A 17,222-nucleotide genomic window follows, 5' to 3' on the forward strand; every position below is an offset into this window, starting at 1 on the left:
ACCTGGGTGATGGAACCATTCATACCCCAAACCTCAGCATCATGCAATATACCCAGGTAAGAAAGCTGCACATGTTCCCCCAATCTAAAGTAAAAGTTGAGAAAAAAAAGAAAATTTGATTTTGTGCATTCTATCTTATGCTCAGTTTTGGTCTGAGTTTTGTTGTTGTTCTTGTTGTTTTATTTTTTATTTTTTTTGAGACAGGGTCTCTAAAAAAGGCCCAAGCTGGTTTCAAACTCCTGGGTTCAAGCAATCCTGCCTCACCCTCCCAACATGCTGGGATTATAGGTGTGAGCCACTGCCTCCAGACAAGTTGTTTTTTATATGAGACAATTTGGTAAGGGATCAAAAGATGAAAATACAGAAATAAATGGCATATAAATTTTGCATAACAGATGAAGCTTCTAGTACTGATGATGGCAGCTCAAGAAATGGACTTTGCTTTGGAAGGAACAGAGTAGTCCACAACTTTCCTTCCTATACTTGCAGGAAACTGCTACTTGAAAAAGATGAAACATCTTTAGATAGGTTTCTCAAAAAGTAGTCAAGTGCCCTTAAGTGAGTACTTCCATTAATCTCAAGATGCCTTTGAAAATTACCCAAAGAAGTTCTGATTTCTATGGCTTCAGTGCTTTTTCACCTGATTTGTTGCAATACAAATAATACAAGGGTTAAAAAGTAGGGATTTTGCACCTTTCTGAATTCCAGAGTAGATAAGTGGTCTTTGAAGAGAGTTTTCAAATACAGGTAGGTTAACTACTATTTAAGGCAAAGTCTTTAGTTACATTGCAAACATAAATTAAATACTTAGGAGGTAATGTTTTGGACTCTTCCTGGCTATCACTCATCAGTTAATTAGGGTCTTTTAGAATTTGGTTTGGCTGGGTGTAGTAGCTCACACCTATAATCTCAGCGCTCTGGGAGGCCAAGGTGGTAGGATTGCTTGAACCTAGGAGTTTGAGAGACCAACCTGGGCAACATAGTGAGACTCCATCTCTACAACATAAAAAATTAAAATAAATAAATTAGCCAGGCATGGTGGCATGCACCTGTAGTTCCAGCTACTTGGGAGGCTGAGGTAGCAGGATGATTTGACCCCAGGGAGTTGAGGCTGCAGTGAGCCATGATCATGCCACTGCACTCCAGCCTGGGCAACAGAGCGAGACCCTGTCTCAAAAAAAGTAAAATACAATGCCAAATGTTGCATGGGACACACTCATACTAAAAATAAAAATAAAAAAATAAAAAAATTGTTGTTTAGCTGAAATTCAAATTTAATGGAGTGTCCTGTATATTTTTTCTGTTGATTCTAGAGACAGTTGCAGGGTGGTGCAGCCAAAGCTGCCTTGGAGGCAGCTGCAGGTGGGACACATGAGGGGCAGCTGGGGCGGGTCCTGAGGACCACTGAGGTGAGCGCTGCTAGGGCTTCTGTACACTGATCCATTGGCTCCCACACTGAGTATGAGAAGAGAACCAGAACCCATGAAGGAAGTGCCTTCCTTCCGCTATCACTGCGTTGTTCCCCAAGTGCCCTCTATTGACAAAGCGTAACATTGAGCCAACAAAGGAAAAATGTTTCAAAAAAAAAAGTGAATTGGGGGCTGAGAGACTGCCTTCTCAGGGCCTTGCACATGAACAGCTTTTCCCTATTTTGTGCTTTCAAGTCTCCACTTAAGTCACTTCCTCTAAGAGGCCTTCCTTTCTTCACTCCACAATCTAAATCACTAGTGTCTCAATCCATCTTATACTTTTCCTTTATAGCATTTGTCATAATTTTTAATTCTATTTAATTATTCATGTAGTTATTTATTTAAAACCTGTCCTCCCCACTAAACTAAAGTACTGATGACTATTTCCTTTTTTTTTTTTTTCTTTGAGACAGAATCTTGCTCTGTCTCCCAGGCTGGAGTGCAGTGGCACAATCTCGGCTCACTGAAACCTCTACCTCCAGGGTTCAAGTGATTCTTCTGCTTCAGCCTCCCAAGTAGCAGGGATTACAGGTGCATGCCACCACGCCTGGCTAATTTTTATATTTTTAGTAGAAACGGGGTTTCACCATGTTGGCCACGCTGGTCATGAACTCCTGCCCTCAAGTGATCTGCTGGCCTCAGCCTCCCAAAGTGCTGGGATTACAGGCGTGAGCCACTGCTCCTGGCCTGGTGACTATTTCTTCAATGCCATAATATCCAGTACATGGTAAATAATAAAGCTTAATAAATGTTGAATTAATTGATTAATGAATGAGTTAATTAAATTGTTATTTCAAACAATCTAGTTTTGACCAAATGGCTTTCCACCTCGTGTGGACAGTACTACCAGCTGGAGTACTGGGAGTAAGTTAATAAAAAGCTGGCATTGAAGGACCAAATCAGGGCCAAGTTCTTTAAGCCATGTGATGTCATTTTTTTATCCTGAAGACCCCAGGGAGCCACTGATCCAATTTGTATTTAGTCAAGACGTGTTCCAGGTTGCAGACTTGATGAGCAGTTAGATGCATGGTGGATCCTTAGTTACTGGGATGTGAGAAGGGAGAGAAGCATGTTTGTGACAGTGAGTAAGGACAGGAGCTATCATGGTGAGAGAGCAGGAGATGAGAGCAAATTAGTCTTACCTTTTTTTTTTTCAGACAGAGTCTCACTCTGTTGCCCAGGCTGGAGTGCAGTGTGTGATCTCGGCTCACTGCAGCCTGCATCCGCCTCCTGGGTTCAAGCGATTCTCATGCCTCAGCCTCCCGAGTGGCTGGGATTACAGGTATGTGCCACCACACCCAGTTAATTTTTGTATTTTGGGTAGAGACGGGGTTTCACCATGTTGGCTAGGCTAGTCTTGAACTCCTGACCTCAGCTGATCTGCCTGCCTTGGCCTCCCAAAGTGCTGGGATTACAAGCGTGAGCCACCTCGCCTGGCCTTATCTTTCGATATGTGAGATTGGACGTGGGTGACACAGGTAGAAATATCCAGTAGGTAATGACATGGAATTTCAGAAGGTGATCTGGGCTGGATATAGAAATGGGAATCATCTGTGTTTACGTGTTAGTTCAACCCTTGGAGTAGACATCACCAAGTGAGATGAAGACTGCGGATAAAACTCAGGATCATTAGTGTTCAAGGAGGCAGAGGCAGGCTGGGTGCGGTGGCTCATGCCTGTAATCCCAGCAGTTTGGAAGGCTGAGGTGGGCAGATCACTTGATCCCAGGAGTTCAAGACCAGCCTGGACAACATAGCAAGACCTCATCTCTACAAAAAAAAAAATAGCCAGGCATGGTGGCATGTGCCTGTGGTTCCACCTGCTCAGGAGGCTGATGTAGGAGGATCACTTGCGTCCAGGAGGTTGAGACTGCAGTGAGCTGTGATCATGCCTCTGCACTGCAGCCTGGGCAACAAAACAAGACCCTGTCTCAAGAAAGAAAAAAAAAAAGAGAATTCATGTGTTTTTGTGCATGTCTATACTGTTTTTCTAGGATACTTAGAAATTGAATGGGTTAAGGAAATGTGAATTGTAAAAATTGTATTGTATAGTGCCAAATTACCCTCTTAAAAGGCTGTATATCAAAAAAAAAAAAAAAAAAAAAAAAAAAGGCTCTATACCAGCTGGGAGTGGTGGCTCACATCTATAATCCCAGCACTTTGGGAGGCCAAGGCGGGTGGATCCCCCGAGGTCAGGAGTTCGAGACCAACATGGTGGTTGGTCAACATGGTGAAAACCTGTCTCTACTAAAAATACAAAAATCAGCCAGGCGTGGTGGCGCACACCTGTAGTCCCAACTACTGGGGAGGCTGAGGCAGGAGAATTGCTTGAACCTGGGAGGCGGAGGTTGTAGTGAGGCAAGATTAGGTCATTGCACTCCAGCCTGACTGACAGAGCGAGACTTCATCTCAGAAAAAAAAATGTCATATACCGTTTTATGCTCCAACCATTTATGTCAGAAAGCTCTTATTTCCCTTACATTCCTTCACCAATGCTGGTTGTTATCAAGCTTTTATCTTTTGCCAATCCAATGAATGTAAAATAATCTCTTTAGCTGTATTTCCCTGATTACAAGTAAAGTTAGTCATTTTTCATGATAATTGGCCATTTGTATTTATTTCTGTGACATATCTGTTCTTATCCTTTGTCTATTTCTTCATTAGATTGTTTCACTGTTTTTTTTATCAATTAGTAGGAATCCCTTATATAGTTTGATATGCAAAAATCCTCTCTGAAAAAATGTGTCCTCCACCGAGGTCACTCAGGATTACCTCAGATTAAAATAATCATTTGAAGCCAGGTGCGGTGGCTTACACCTGTAATCCCAGCACTTTGGGAGGCCGAGGTGGGTGAATCACGAGGTCAAGAGATCAAGACCATCTGGCCAACATGGTGAAACCCTGTCTCTACTAAAAATACAAAAATTAGCTGTGTGTGGTGGTACGTGCCTGTAGTCCCAGCTACTTGGGAGGCTGAGGCAGGAGAATCACTTGAACCCAGGAGGCGGAGGTTGCAGTGAGCCGAGATCGCACCACTGCACTCCAGTCTGGTGACAGAGCAAGACTCTGTCTCAAAAAAATAATAATAAAATAAAACAAAATAATCAGGTGTGAGTTCACAATAAAAAACTATCAAACACGGCCAAGCACGGTGGCTCACGCCAGTAATCCCAGCACTCTGAGAGGTGCGCAGGTCACTTGAGGTCAGGAGATCGAGACCAGCCTGGCCAACATGGTGAAACTCCATCTCTACTAAAAATACAAAAATTAGCCAGATGTAGTGGTGCATGCCTGTAATCCCAGCTACTCGGGAGGCTGAGGCAGGAGAATCGCTTGAACCTGGGAGGCAGAGGTTGCAGTGAGACGAGATTGCACCACTGCACTCCAGCCTGGGTGAGAGTAAAACTCCGTCTCAAAAAACAAACAAACAAAACCTATCAAACACATGAGGAAACAAGACTCTACAAGAGATCCAACAGAAACAAAGAACAGCAGAATTGGACCTACAAGAACTTTAGAAAATCACATATTGAATTTGTAATAACTACATTTCATATCTTTAAAAATAAAAGATGTAATACAAATATGAACAAGGAAGAAATGACTGTCAAATGATTAGGCAGATTTTTGAAAAACTAATAGAACCTCTAGAAATTAAAAATACAATAGCTTAAATTAAAAATTCAATAGGCTGACTAAACAAATTAGATACAGCTGAAGAAGAGAATCTGTAATTCGGAACAGTACAAGAAGAGGGTACAAAATATGAAGGGTACAGCCAGACACAGTGGCTCACGCCTGTAATCCCAGGACTTTGGGAGGCCAAGGTGGGCAGATCACAAGGTCAGGAGTTCGAGACCAGCCTGGCCAATATGGTGAAACCTGTCTCTACTAAAAATACAAAAAATTGGCCGGGCGTGGTGGCAGGCAACTAGAGTCCCAGCTACTTGGGAGTCTGAGACAGGAAAATCAGTTGAACCCGGTAGGTGGAGGTTGTAGTGAGCCAAGATCTCGCTACTGCACTCCAGCCTGGGTGACAGAGCAAGACTCCCTCTCAAAAAAAAAAAAAAAAAAAAAAAAAAAAAAAAAAAAATTAGCCAGGTGTGGTGGTGGGTGCCTATAATCCCTGTTACTTGGGAGGCTGAGGCAGGAGAATCGCTTGAACCTGGGGGGTGGAGGTTGCAGTGAGCCGAGATTGCACCACTTCACTCCAGCCTGGGCAAAAGAGCGAAACTCCATCTAAAAAAAAAAAGTGATTTAAGGGGGTCAGGAAGGGATGAAGAAAGGTTGATTAATGAGTACAAGTATACAGTTTAGTAGAAGAAATAAGACATCATGTTTGATAGGTCATAGGGTGACTATAGCTTAAAATAATAATCTGTTGTACATTTCAAAATAGCTAGAAGAGAATAATTCAATGTTTCTAACATAAAGACAAATATTTAGGGTGATGGATATCCCAGTTACACTGATTTGATCTTTACAGATTATATGAATTTATTAAATTATTACATGTACCCCCAAAATATGTACATCTATTATGTATCAATACTTTATTTTTAAGAGAAGGGGTCTTGCTATGTTGCCCAGGCTGGCCTCAAACTCTTAAACTTCTGAGCTCAAGCAATACTCCTGCATCAGCTTCCCAAATAATTGGGATTACAGGCATGTACCAATACTCCAAAAAAATTTTTAAAAGAAAAAAATATTGGATTAAAATGACAACAGGGCACCAGGAGCGGTGTCTCACACCTGTAATCCCAGCTCTTTGGGAGGTTGATTCAGGTGAATCCCAGAGGTCGGGAGTTTGAGGACAGCCTGACCAACGTGGAGAAACCCCATCTCTACTAAAAATACAAAATTAGCCGGGCATGGTGGCGCATGCCTGTAATCCCAGCTATTCGGGAGGCTGGAATCGCTTGAACCTGGGATGCAGAGTTTAAGGTGAGCTGAGATCGCGCCATTGCACTCCAGCCTGGGCAACAATGAGCGAAACTCCGTCTAAAAAAAAAAAAAAAGAAAAAGAAAAAGAAATGATAGCAGGGGCTAGAAGGATGAGAGAAGTTAAAAAATAATTATTGTCAGTTGGCAAAAATCAAAGAACTATGAATATCTGCTCTAATGTGCAAATAGCATATAAATTCTTTTTTTTTCTTTTTTTTTTTTTTTTGAGACGAAGTCTCGCTCTGTCACCCAGGCTGGAGTGCAGTGGCGCGATCTTGGCTCACTGCAACCTCCGCCTCCCAGGTTCAGGCGATTCTTCTGCCTCAGCCTCCCCAATAGCTGGGACTACAGGCGCCCGCCACCACGACTGGCTAATTTTTTTGTATTTTTAGTAGAGACCGGGTTTCACTGTGTTAGCCAGGATGGTCTCGATCTCCTGACCTCATGCTCCACCCGCCTCGGCCTCCAAAAGTGCTGGGATTACAGGCGTGAGCCACCGTGCCCGCCCTTTTTTTTTTTTTTTTTTTTGAGATGGAGTCTTACTCTGTTGTCCAGATAGGAGTGCAGTGGTGCCATCTCAGCTCACTGCAACCTCTGCCTCCCAGGTTCAAGCGATCCTCCTGCCTCAGCTTCCCAGGTAGCTGGGATCACAGACGCCCACCACCACACCCCACTAATTTTTGTATTTTTAGTAGAGAGGGAGTTTTGCCACGTTGACCAGGCTGGTCTCAAACTCCTGACCTAGGTGATCCGCCCACCTTGGCCTCCTGAAGTGCTGGGATTACAGGTGTGAGCCACTGTATATCTGGCCAAATTCTTTTCATTGAAAATGGCTTTAGCCGAGCATGGTGGCTCATGCCTGTAATCCCAGCACTTTGGGAGGCTGAGGTGGGAGGATTGCCTGGGGCCAGTTCAAGACCACTGCCTGAGCAACATAGAGAGACCCACCACCACCCCCAGTCTCTACAAACAATACAAAAATTAGCTGGGCATGGTGGCGAGCTCCTGTAGTCTCAGCTACCCAGGAGGCTTAGGAGGGAGGATCAATTGAGCTTGAGAAATTGAGACTGCAGATCACGCCACTGCACTCCAGCCTGGGCAGCAGAGTAAGACTCTGTCTCAAAAATTAAAAAAAGAAAAAAAAAAAAAAAAGGGGGGGCCGGGTGCGGTGGCTCACACCTGTAATGCCAGCACTTTGGGAGGCCAGGGTGGGGGGATCATGAGGTCAGGAGCTCAAGACCAGCCTGGCCAAAATGGTGAAACCCTGTCTCTACTAAAAATACAAAAATTAGCCGGGCGCGGTGGCGGGTGCCCGTAATCCCAGCGACTCGGGAGGCTGAGGCAGGAGAATGGTGTGAACCCGGGAGGCGGAGCTTGCAGTGAGCCGAAATTGCGCCACTGCACTCCAGCCTGGGCAACACAGCGAGACTCTGTCTCAAAAAAAAAAAAAAAAAAGGAAAAAGGAAAAAGGCCAGATGCGGTGAGCCACCGTGTCTCGCCTAGGGATTCTTTAGTTGGCAATTGGTTGAAAGAGTTCAGCTTTGGTAGGGCGCCATGGCTCACTGCCGTAATCCCAGCACTTTGGGAGGCCCAGGTGGGTGGATCATTTGAGGTCAGGAGTTCGAGACCAGCCTGACCAAAATGGTGAACCCCATCTCTATGAAACATACAAAAATTAGCCGGGTGTGGTGGCATGCACCTGTAATCTCAGCTACGCGGGAGGCTCACGTGGGAGAATCACTTGAATCTCAGAGGCGGAGGTTGTAGTGAGCTGAGATCATGCCACTGCACTCCAGCCTGGGCAACAGAGGTAGACTCCTTCTCAAAAAAAAAAAAAAAAAAAAAAAAAATAGAGTTAAGCTTTGTCTAAGGACTCGAAGTCAGTACAAAGGAATGCTTACATTATAAGGGTGGGGCGTCTGCTGTTTATCATGTGATGCTATACCTGATTCAGGCTGGAAAGTAAGCCACACGATACAGGGTTAATTTAAAAACATTTAAAAAGATGTTACGGTTTGTAGGGTGTGGCTTAACTCTTGCCTTGCATGGCCTTTGGTCTTGTTTATTATTTGGTATTCTGTTGCTACAGAGAGTCTGTTCTGCCATTCTTATAATCTCTCTTTTAATATTAATGGTGGTCAGTTGTGCCTAAACTCCAAAAGAGGGATTATAAGGAGGCATGTCCGACCTCCCTTTCCACCCAGGAGAATTCAGAATTCAGTTTAACATCCCCTTGGCCAAGGGGTGAGGGTTCATTCAGTTGGCTGTGGGGCATGGGATTTTATTTTTAGTTTACATAATAAATGGAAAGAAAACTAAAAAGTCTTCTGGAAAAATTGTGCCTCTCTCCCTCTCTTTCCAGTTTAAGAACTAATACTACAAACATTAGTCCTGGAATGTTCCATTTCTCTTATTTTATTTTATTTTATTTTATTTATTTATTTTTTAGACGCACTCGCTCTGTCGCCAGGCTGGAGTGCAGTGGCGCGATCTCAGCTCACTGCAACCTCAGCCTCCCAGGTTCAAGCGATTCTCCTGCCTTAGTGCCCCGAGTAGCTGGGACTACCCGCACGCGCTACCACGCCCAGCTAACTTTTTTTTTTTTTTGTATTAGTAGAGAGACGGGGTTTCACCATGTTGGCCAGGATGGTCTCGATATCTTGACCTTGTGATCCGCCCGCCTCGGCCTGCCAAAGTGCTGGGATTACAGCCGTGAGCCACGACGCCCGGCCGGAACGTTCCGCTTCTCTTATAAATAGTTGACTAAGGTTTCCCAATAGTAAATTAACCTGCTACCACTGGTAAGTAGCCAGACTAGGGTCAGGAGAGCAGAAAACCTCATTCCAGGGTTTTCCAACACACAGGCCTCACCATGAACACATTGCACTCGGGAGCTATCTTCAATCATGAACGATGAGCATTTAGATTTATTCCGTGATTCCAAGGACCAGAACTAAGATATACAGGAAGCTCTTTTTTATCTCATTTTAAGAGAAAACGTTCAAGTGTAGTTCAAAGTGTACTTAAGGGAGAAAAAGTTAACTTGTCATAAACATACATGTGATAGAGGTGAATACTCAGGTGGGCAAGAACCTCCAAACAAACTCCAAATTCGCAGCTGACATCTGCTAATAATGTAGAAAATCTCGGGCGATTTTTTTTTTAATTTTCATTTTTTGTAAGGACAGGGTCTCGCTATGTCGCTCAGGCTGGTCTCGAACTCCTAGCCTCAAGCGATCCTCCGCCTCAGCCTCCCAAAGTGCTGGGATTACAAGCGTGAGCCACCACGTCCAGCAACTCAAGTCATTTTTGCATCAGTTACCAGCAAAAGTCTATTCAGAAATAGGACTCTCTCAGGCCAGAAGTGAGTCAAGACGAGCCTTGGAGCTGTGCCAGCAGTATGATCCGCCAGAAGCACTCCAGCTCCAAGGCAGAGCCTGAGCTTTACAGCCGTTAGGTCGGCGTAGGTTCTACCACCGCATTCCCCCAGTGTCTCAGCGGTCTCTGAAGGAGAGAACTAAAACTCCCATAACACAATGCGAGCTCAGGTGGGCGGCCACTTGCCGCGCGTGGGCGGCTCTGACCAATAACGATTGTCGTTACAGCGAACAGTTTGGCCCCGTTTGTAAAAGGCCGCGGCAGGCGAAGAGAGAAGAGGTGAGGGCGGTCGTCAGCTAAGGGCCCCGGGGCTCGCGGGGGGTGCGCAGGGCAGGTAAGGGGGTCGTGTTGAGCAAGGACCGGGGCGGCGGTGGGGCAGGGGTGTAGAGCTGGGGTTCCCAGCGGAGAGCATGTCCAAGGAGCGGCTGCCGGCGAGGTGATGCTTCTGCCTGGGCCTACTTGGGACCGGAAGTGAGCGCTCGCGCGGGGAGGATGCCGGGAAGCAGGTCCCAGGGGATATGTGTGTGTCGCTGCAGACCCATCCCGGAAGCCGGCCGGGAGGTGAGCGTCCCGGAGTCGGGCGGCCGCTCCGTTGACTGCAGGGCCTCGGCGGCCTTCCTCCGCTGTTCCGAGGCCGTTGAGGGCTGATGTGCCCCAGCCTCCCACTTGTGGTTTGGCAGGCCATCCAGCCGACTACAAACCCACGTTTGTGAGTTACCTGCTGGCTGTGACGCTTCCGTCAAATCTGAGTAACAGTTTCCTCATCTCTAAGATGGGTAACATAGTATCTACCTCACAGGATCGTGTGGGCAGTACATGCATAGAAAGGATTTAACACGCAGTGTACTCAGCTAGTTTTATTATTTATCCGTGATGATCATTTGTTCTTTTCCCCTAACTGTGCCTCACAAGCACGAAACAGAATCCGCCAAACATTTAGGTCTGGGTAGTGGTTGGATGGAAACCCACCGCGGGTTAACGCTTCCAACACCAGTCCCTTGACACTCTCCCGCCGAGGAGGCTGATTTGTAAACTTGCTGAGAAGAGACTACCCAGCAGATCTTTCAGGTTTCAAATCCACGTTCTTTACAAGTTGTGTTAATTGTTTGTATATGCTTTCGATATAGAGTCTCTAGGAAGTAATACTAGTACATGTTTTAAAATTCAAATACTGCCAAACAGTGAGATGTAAGTCTCCCTCCTAACTTCTGTTTCCCAAATCCCATGTCGTTTCTTCTGAGGCAATAGACATTGTATATGTGTGTGTATAGATAGATACATATGTGTATCTCTCGTCTTTTTTTTTTTTCTTTTAAAAGAGTAAAACCAAGAATAGCATATTAGAAAGTGCTGCACTTTTTTCACTCCACAGTGTATCTTTTTTTTTTTTTAAGAGACAGGGTCTCACTATGTTGCCCAGGCTGGTCTTGAACTCCTGAGCTCAGTGATCCTCCCGCCTCAGCCTCCCAAAGTGCTGGGATTACAGGCGTGAGCCACCACGTCCAGCTACTCAGGCCATTTTTTTTTTTTTTTTTTTTGAGACGGAGTCTCGCTGTCGCCCAGGCTGGAGTGCAGTGGCACGATCTCGGCTCACTGCAGGCTCGCTCTGCCCCCCAGGGTTCACACCATTCTCCTGCCTCAGCCTCCCTAGTAGCTGGGACTACAGGCGCCCGCCACCTCGCCCAGCTAATTTTTTGTATTTTTAGTAGAGACAGGGTTTCACTGTGTTAGCCAGGATGGTCTCAATCTCCTGACCTTGTGATCTGCCCGCCTCGGCCTCCCAAAGTGCTGGGATTACAGGCGTGAGCCACCGCACCCGGCCCATTTTTTTTTTTTTTTTTTTTTTTTGAGATGGAGTTTCTCTCTTGTTCCCCAGGCTGGAGTGCAATGGCACCATCTTGGCTCACCGCAACCTCTGGCTCCCGGGTTCAAGCGATCCTCCTGCCTCAGCCTCCGGAGTAGCTGGGATTACAGGCATATGCCACCACGCCCGGCTAATTTTGTATTTTTAGTAGAGATAGGATTTCTCCATGTTGTTCAGGCTGGTCAGGAACTCCCGACCTCAGGTGATCTGCCTGCCTCGGCCTCCCAAAGTGCTGGGATTACAGGTGTGAGCCACCATGCCCGGCCATGCCATTTTTTTTTAAACAGCTGTAAAAATATTTTATTTTCTGGGAAGTATTCCATTTTATAGGTATACCATAATTAATTACACCAGTATCTTCTTGAGGGACATCAGGTTGTTTCTTATATTTTGCTGCTACAAATATTCTTCATTGGGTTGCCTTACGATTTCGCTCATTTCACACATGTGGGAGTCAGTCTGTAAAATAAATTCTTAGTAGTGTAATTGCTGGGTCAGAATATCAAATCAAAATATACTGATTCCAAATATGCAAGGAAGATATCAAACAAGCTCAAATTGAGGGACATTTTGTAAAATATTCGACTCTTCAAAACTGTCAAGATTAGGAAAAAGAAAGACAAACTCACGGACTCGAGGGGACTAAGGAGACATGATGACTAAATGCAATGTGGTATCTTGGATTGGATCCAGAAACAGAAAAAAGGGGCAAAGTCTAGGGTTCAGTTAATAATAATGTGGCAATGTTGGTCCCTTGGTTTTGACAAATGTCCCATGTTAATATATGATGTTAACATTGGGAAACTGGGTGAGGGGTGTTTGGGAACTGTGTTGTATCTGCCACTTTTCTGAAAATCTAAAATTAGTCTAAAAGATTTATTCTTTTTTAAAAGGGAGATTGAGGCCAGGCGTAGCAGCTCACGCCTGTAATCCCAGCACTTTGGGAGGCCGAGACAGGCAGATCACTTGAGGTCAGGAGTTTGAGACCAGCCTGGCCAACATGGAGAAACCCTGTCTCAACTAAAAATACAGAAAAATTAGCCGGGCTTGGTGGTGGACGCCTGTAATCCCAGCTACTCAGGAGGCTGAGGCAGGAGAATTGCTTGAACCCGGGAGGCGGAGGTTGCAGTGAGCCAAGATCACGCCACTGCACTCCAGCCTGGGCGACAGAGCAAGACTCCGTCTCAAAAAAATAAATAAAATAAAAAGGGGCATTAGTGGACAACTGGTAAAATCTGAATAAAGCCTGTAGTAGAGTTAATAGTGTTGTACCAATGTTAAGACCTTATTTTTGACAAATGCCCCATAGTTATGTGAGATGTTAACATTTGGGGAATCTGTGTGAAAGGTAGGTAGGAAGTCTCTGTACTGTCTTTAGCTTTCCTATAAAAGCCAAAATGTAGTCGGGCACGGTGGCTTATGCCTGTAATCCCAGAGTTTTGGGAGGCCGAGGTGGGTGGATCATCTGAGGTCAGGAGTTTGAGACCAGCCTGGCCAACATGGTGAAACTCCGTCTCTACTAAAAATACAAAAATTAGCCGGGCGTGGTGGCACGTGCCTGTAGTCTCAGTTAATCGGGAGGCTGAGGCAGGAGAATTGCTTGAACCCGGGAGGCGGAGGTTGCAGTGAGCTGAGATCGCGTCATTGCACTCCAGCCTGGGCAACAAGAGCGAAACTCCGTGTCAACAACAACAACAAAAGTAAAAGAAAAGATAAAAGAGTGGAACTCCATTGTTGATACTACAGCTATTCCTATGCTAAAGCTACAGCACCAACAGCTGGCAAACCACCTCCTCCCTTAATGACAGAAAGGTTTTATTTTATTTTGTTTTGTTTTGTTTTTTAATTATTATTATACTTTAAGTTTTAGGGTACATGTGCACAATGTGCAGGTTAGTTACATATGTATACACGTGCCATGCTGGTGTGCTGCACCCATTAACTCGTCATTTAGCATTAGGTATATCTCCTAATGCTATCCCTCCCTCCTCCCCCCACCCCACAACAGTCCCCAGAGTGTGATGTTCCCCTTCCTGTGTCCATGTGTTCTCATTGTTCAATTCCCATCTATGAGTGAGAACATGCAGTGTTTGGTTTTTTGTCCTTGCGATAGTTTACTGAGAATGATAATTTCCAATTTCATCCATGTCCCTACAAAGGACATGAACTCATCATTTTTTATGGCCGCATAGTATTCCATGGTGTATATGTGCCACATTTTCTTAATCCAGTCTATATTGTTGGACATTTGGGTTGGTTCCAAGTCTTTGCTATTGTGAATAGTGCCGCAATAAACATACGTGTGCATGTGTCTTTATAGTAGCATGATTTATAGTCCTTTGGGTATATACCCAGTAATGGGATGGCTGGGTCAAATGGTATTTCTAGTTCTAGATCCCTGAGGAATCGCCACGCTGACTTCCACAATGGTTGAACTAGTTTACAGTCCCACCAACAGTGTAAAAGTGTTCCTATTTCTCCACATCCTCTTCTAGCACATGTTGTTTCCTGACTTTTTAATGATATGACAGAAAGGTTTTTTTCCACTTTGATGATATGTTAAATCATCATTAGCAACATAATTTTTAAATTAATTTTTTCTAAGCTCTTTCATATATATAAATTGTATATATATATGTGTGTGTGTGTATATATATACATATACATATATATATGTCATATCGTAGTTTTGCAGATGAAAAAATCCTGAAGCTCAGAAGTTAAAGGACTTGGTCACAGAGATCATTCATGGTAAAAAGCAAACTGATCCGTCATGTTTTGACTTTGGAACAATATTCTAAGAATCCATGTGGGACTGAATGAGAATACCTACTAAAGAAGTTCATTGAGCTAGGAAGGAATGCTGTGTGAACAGGCTAATGACTCTACATCAGTGGCTTTTAACTGGGGCAGTTTTGCCTCCAGAGGACATTTGGCATTATCTGGAGACTTTTTTTTTTTTTTTTTTTACAATTAGGGATGGGGCCTGCTACCGGGATCTAGTGGTTAGAAACCAGGGATACTGTTAAACATTCTGCAATGCATAGGATAGCCCCCACAACAAAGAATTATCCAGCCCTAAATATCAGCAGTGCCAAGCTGGAGAAACCGTGCTATGCATCTTATTTCACAAAGCACTTGTTTTCCTTAAAATATATATATATATGTGTGTGTGTGTGTATATATATATATGTGTATATATATATATGTGCGTGTGTGTGTGTGTGTGTGTGTATATATATATATATATATATTTTTTTTTTTTTTTTTTTTTTTTTTTTTTGGTGACAAAGTCTCACTCTGTTTCCCAGGCTGAAGTGCAGTGGTGCGATCTTGGCTCACTGCAACCTCTCTGCCTCCTGTGTTCAAGCAATTCTCATGCCTCAGCCTCCTGAGTAGCTGGGGTTATAGACATGTGCCATCATGCCTGCCTAATTTTTGTATTTTTAGTAGACACAGGTTTTCATTATGTTGGCTAGGCTGGTCTCGAACTCCTGGCCTCAAGTGACCCTCCCGCCTCAGCCTCCCAAAGTGCTGGCAATTACAGGTGTGAGCCACTGTGCCTAGTCTTTTTAAAACTTTTTTTTTGACACGGAATTTCACTCTTGTCACCCACACTGGAGTGCAATGGCGTGATCTCAGCTCACTGCAACCTCTGCCTCCCAGGTTCAAGCAATTCCCCTGCCTCAGCCTCCGGAGTAGCTGGGATTACAGATGTGCACCACCACGCCCAGATAATTTTTTTTTTTGGTATTATTAGTAGAGACAGGGTTTTACCATGTTGGCCAGGCTAGTCTTGAACTCCTGCCCTCAGGTGTTCCACCCGCCTCGGCCTCCCAAAGTCGTGGGATTACAGGCATGAGCCACTGCGCCCAGCCTAAAACGTTTTTTTATTTTTGTTTTTTTTTGAGATGGAGTCTTACTCTGTCGCCCAGGCTGGAGTGCAGTGGCATGATCTCAGTTCACTGCAAGCTCTGTCTCCCGGGTTCATGCCATTCTCCTGCCTCAGCCTCCCAAGTAGCTGGGACTACAGGTGCCTGCCACCACGCCCGGCTAATTTTTTGTATTTTTAGTAGAGACAGGGTTTCACTGTGTTAGCCAGGATGGTCTTGATCTGACCTTGTGATCCACCCACCTCGGCCTCCCAAAGTGCTGGGATTACAGGCATGAGCCACTGCGCCCGGCCTAAAACATTTTTTAAGAAGAATAGAGACCACTGGGCATGGTGGCTCACACCTGTAATCCCAGAACTTTGGGAGGCCGAGGCAGGAGGATTGCTTGAGCCCAGGAGTTCAAAGCCAGCCTGGGCAACATAGTGAGACCCCCATCTCTATAAAAAATTTATAATTAGCTGAGTGTAGTGGCACGTACCTGTGGTCTCAGCTATTTGAGAGTCTGAGGCAGGAGGACTGCTTGACCTTGGGAGGTCAAGGCTGCAGTGAGCCGTGATCTGCACTCCATCTTTGACAACAGAGTGAGACTCTGTCTCAAAAAAAAAAAAAAATAGGGCCAGGCACAGTGGTTCATGCCTGTAATCCCAGCACTTTGGGAGGCCAAGGCGGGCAGATCACTGGAGGTCAGGAGTTCAAAACCAGCCTGGCCAACATGGTGAAACCACATCTCTACTAAAAATACAAAAATTAGCCAGAGAATTGCTTGAACCCGGGAGGCGGAGGTTGCAGTGAATCGAGATCACGTCACTGCACTCCATCCTGGGTGACAGAGCAAGACTGTCTCAAAACAATTTTTTTTTCTCTCTACATCTTCTATAGTCCACTGATTAACAAATTGGAAAGTACAAATAAGAATAGTTTTAAAATGTCCACCTTTTCATTGGGGGACTATGAACTAGTCCCCGACTATAATTTTTACTGAGTAAATGAAGCTTTGTGGCTCACACCTATAATCCCAGCACTTTAAGAGGACAAGGCAGGAGGAGCGCTTGAGGCCAGGAGTTCGAGACCAGCCTGAGCAACAAAGTGAGACTCCTGTCTCTACCAAAAAATTTTTTAAAAATTAGCCAGGCATGGCAGCATGTACTTATAGTTTCAGCTACTTGGGAGGCTGAGGCAGGAAGATCACTTGAGCCCAGGAGGTTGAGTCTGCAGTAAGCTGTGATCACACCATTGCACTCCAGCCTGGGTAACAGAGCAGAAAAATGCATAAAGCACTCAAAATGTGATGTATTACTATTAGGAAGGATGAGTTATTGACCAATTATATGACATAGCTCTAGGTGTGTTCTTTTTTTTTTTTTTTAAAGAGATGGGGTCGGCTGGGCGCATTGGCTCACGCCTGTAATCCCAGCACTTTGGGAGTCTGAGGTGGGCAGATCACGAGGTCAGGAGATCGAAACACAGTGAAACCTCGTCTCTACTAAAAATACAAAAAATTAGCCGGGCGTGGTGGCATGTGCCCATAGTCCCAGCTACTGGGGAGGCTGAGGCAGGAGAATCGCTTGAATCTGGGAGGTGGAGGTTGCAGTGAGCCAAGATTGCGCCACTGCACTCCAGCCTGGGTGAGCAGAGTGAGACTCCATCTCAAAAAAGAAAAAAAAAAGAGATGGGGT

General features: G+C 44.9%; 1 protein-coding gene across 13 annotated transcripts in view; it reads left to right on the plus strand.

The window, feature by feature from the left end:
* Nucleotides 1-9,843: 9,843 nt before the first annotated feature.
* Nucleotides 9,844-17,222, plus strand: part of C12H2orf42 (chromosome 12 C2orf42 homolog) — a 40,848-nt gene continuing 33,469 nt past the window's right edge. For 2 of the 13 annotated variants that reach the window (XM_031008223.3, XM_055378054.1), the window contains exon 1: nucleotides 9,844-10,068. The gene's annotated coding sequence lies outside the window, so the exon portion shown is untranslated. Of the gene's footprint in view, nucleotides 11,110-17,222 lie in introns of all 13 variants that reach the window. The other 11 variants (XM_031008225.2, XM_063695820.1, XM_031008224.2 and 8 more) reach the window with 10 other exon arrangements.

Source organism: Gorilla gorilla, chromosome 12, assembly GCF_029281585.2.
Source record: "Gorilla gorilla gorilla isolate KB3781 chromosome 12, NHGRI_mGorGor1-v2.1_pri, whole genome shotgun sequence".
Lineage (NCBI taxonomy): Eukaryota > Metazoa > Chordata > Mammalia > Primates > Hominidae > Gorilla > Gorilla gorilla.